This window comes from Lonchura striata, unplaced genomic scaffold, assembly GCF_046129695.1.
Source record: "Lonchura striata isolate bLonStr1 unplaced genomic scaffold, bLonStr1.mat Scaffold_162, whole genome shotgun sequence".
NCBI classification, from domain to species: Eukaryota; Metazoa; Chordata; class Aves; order Passeriformes; family Estrildidae; genus Lonchura; species Lonchura striata.
In genome coordinates, this window is record NW_027461106.1 from 57,501 (window position 1) to 61,069 (window position 3,569).

Below are 3,569 nucleotides of genomic sequence, written 5' to 3' on the forward strand. Positions count from 1 at the left end.
CCCCCGCCGTGGGCTTCCCCATGACAGAGAAGCCCCGGAAGAAAGCCCGGCCGGCCGGGGGCCCTCTCCGACGCGACCCGAAAAGCCTCATCGATCGGGGCGGACGCGGCTGCACGAGGGCAGAGGAGGCAGCGGAGCGCAGAGGCAAAGCCCCAGCAGCCGCGGAACCGCCCGGCCGAAAGCGTGCAACGCACACCACGGCCCCACGGCAGCCCACCAAGGCGCACGCCCCACCGGCCGGCGCCGCCACGGGTGCGGCTGGGCCGAGAGCGGACGGGCTTGGGGGCTCCGCACGCGTGCGAGCGGGGACACGCGTCCCCGGACCGATCCGCTCGCGGATCGGTCCCGGCACAGGGTAGACCGGGGGGGTGCCGCCACCCGCCCGCGGACAACGGCTCTCCTGGCCGGACGACGGAAGGACGGGACCGCCGGGCCGGGGTGGGGATGGCCTTCACCCTTTTCCGCCCAGGGAACCCGTCCGAGCGTTCGAGAAAGGTGCCACCGGCTTTCGCCCGCCCCGCGGCTGGCGCGCTCTCTCTCTCTCTCTCTCTCGGCCTCTCTTTCTCTCCCCTTCGGAAAAGCCGGGGTACGGCACCGATCAACGGAAAAAAAAAAAAAAAAAAAAAAGGCACATGGCGTGCGCGGCCCACAAGGACCCGTGCTAACCACGGGCGCCGGGGGCCCGGGGGGGGGCGAGGCGCGCGCCGCCTTCTCACTGCCCCCCCCTTCGAAACCCACCGGCATCGCTCGGCTCGGGGCTCGCTCGGGCCCCCGGCTCCACACAACCTCGGCTTTCGTGGGCCCGCACGCTTCTCGGTGCCGCGGCTTAGGGCCGCGAGAGGAAAAGGCCATCGGAGGCCGGGCGGGCGGGGGCCCCCCACAGCACCCGCACACGCCCTTGAAAAAATAGCAACGGACCGCCCGGGGCAGAAGCGGGCTCGGTCGCCACGACCGAGGAAGGGCGAGGCGCCGCCGCCTCGCCCGCGACCTTCCGGGGGTTGCTCTCTGCCGGGGGCTTCGGTCCGTGCTAGGGCGGGCCGGCCACCGCGGCCGGCCCCTCTCTGCCCGCGAAAAAAACAGCCCGCCCGCAAGGCGGGTCCCCGGCTTAAGGCCGAGGAAGGGGGTGACTTCAACAGCACGCGCCGGTGGGACGGGGTGCCGCCACCCCGGCTCCACGGCTCATCGGGCGACCGCCGTCACCGAGCCCCTCCGGCCACGCGGCGAATGCCGAGGCCAGGCCGCGCGCCCCACCGCTGCCCTTCCGACACGGACACGCTGGCAAACAGGTCGGGAGCGGGGGAACCGGGCGCCGCCACCGCGGCGGGCTGGCCGGGCCTTGCTCGGGGAGGAGGCTCTCGGGCGAGGGCCGGGGAAAAAAAAAGCCCGGCCGCGTCGACCCCCGGCTGCCGGCCACTGCCACCGGACCGGCTGCCGGAAAAATGCCTGCCGGAGCGGGCCCCGGCTTAAGGCCAGGCGGAAAAGGGACGAGGCGCCGCCGCCTCACCTGCCACCGATCGTCCCAGGGGGGCCGCCCCCCCTTCAACCGGGCCGGCACGGCAGCCGACCGGAGCGGAGCAACACACACGCGGGGCTTCTCACCGCCTCGCTGCGGCCAGCGAGCGGCTTCTCGACACGGTCTTTCGGGCCGTCTCTCTCGGCTCTCGGCTCTCTCTCTGGTGGCCCTTCACACTGCCCATTCTCTTCTCTCTGGCTTCTCGGGCAGCTCTCCCCGAAAGAGCGCCCTGGGCAGGACGGGAACCGGGACCAAGCCACGCGGCTCACCCGGCCTAGGCGGCACTCGCTCTGCCCCGACGACCGCGCGGCGCGGCCGCCCTATCCTCCGCCTTGCGACGCAGGCACCCTGGAAACCTGCGGGGACGCGGCCCGTCACCTCGCTCCCAATATACGGAAAGATAAGTCCAAGGCCGCCGACGCCTCCAAGGAGACGAGTGGAAGTCGACCGGGAGGGTGCGCCAGCGCAGGCCGACCGCTACGTCGACATAGCCGGAGGCAGCCTGGAACAGCGACCCCTTGGTGAACTTCCGCAGGCGGCCGCGACACCAGGTCTACCCGGGCGGACGGAGACCAGGTCTACCCCGGCTCCGGGATACCAGGTCTACCCCGGCCGCCGGGTACAAGGTCTACCCCGTCTCCGGGATACCAGGTCTACCCCGGCCTCCGGGTACAAGGTCTACCCCGGCTCCTGGATACCAGGTCTACCCCGGCCGCCGGGTACAAGGTCTACCCCGTCTCCTGGATACCAGGTCTACCCCGGCCGCCGGGTACAAGGTCTACCCCGTCTCCTGGATACCAGGTCTACCCCGGCCGCCGGGTACAAGGTCTACCCCGTCTCCTGGATACCAGGTCTACCCCGGCCGCCGGGTACAAGGTCTACCCCGGCTCCGGGATACCAGGTCTACCCCGGCCGCCGGGTACAAGGTCTACCCCGTCTCCTGGATACCAGGTCTACCCCGGCCGCCGGGTACAAGGTCTACCCCGTCTCCTGGATACCAGGTCTACCCCGGCCGCCGGGTACAAGGTCTACCCCGGCTCCTGGATACCAGGTCTACCCGGGCCGCCGGGTACAAGGTCTACCCCGGCTCCTGGATACCAGGTCTACCCCGGCCGCCGGGTACAAGGTCTACCCCGTCTCCTGGATACCAGGTCTACCCCGGCCGCCGGGTACAAGGTCCACCCCGTCTCCTGGATACCAGGTCTACCCCGGCCGCCGGGTACAAGGTCTACCCCGTCTCCTGGATACCAGGTCTACCCCGGCCGCCGGGTACAAGGTCTACCCCGGCTCCTGGATACCAGGTCTACCCCGGCCGCCGGGTACAAGGTCTACCCCGGCTCCGGGATACCAGGTCTACCCCGGCCGCCGGGTACAAGGTCTACCCCGGCTCCTGGATACCAGGTCTACCCCGGCCGCCGGGTACAAGGTCTACCCCGGCTCCTGGATACCAGGTCTACCCCGGCCGCCGGGTACAAGGTCTACCCCGTCTCCTGGATACCAGGTCTACCCCGGCCGCCGGGTACAAGGTCTACCCCGTCTCCTGGATACCAGGTCTACCCCGGCCGCCGGGTACAAGGTCTACCCCGGCTCCGGGATACCAGGTCTACCCCGGCCGCCGGGTACAAGGTCTACCCCGGCTCCTGGATACCAGGTCTACCCCGGCCGCCGGGTACAAGGTATACCCCGGCTCCTGGATACCAGGTCTACCCCGGCCGCCGGGTACAAGGTCTACCCCGGCTCCTGGATACCAGGTCTACCCCGGCCGCCGGGTACAAGGTCTACCCCGGCTCCGGGATACCAGGTCTACCCCGGCCGCCGGGTACAAGGTCTACCCCGGCTCCTGGATACCAGGTCTACCCCGGCCGCCGGGTACAAGGTCTACCCCGGCTCCGGGATACCAGGTCTACCCCGGCCGCCGGGTACAAGGTCTACCCCGGCTCCGGGATACCAGGTCTACCCCGGCCGCCGGGTACAAGGTCTACCCCGGCTCCTGGATACCAGGTCTACCCCGGCCGCCGGGTACAAGGTCTACCCCGGCTCCTGGATACCAGGTCTA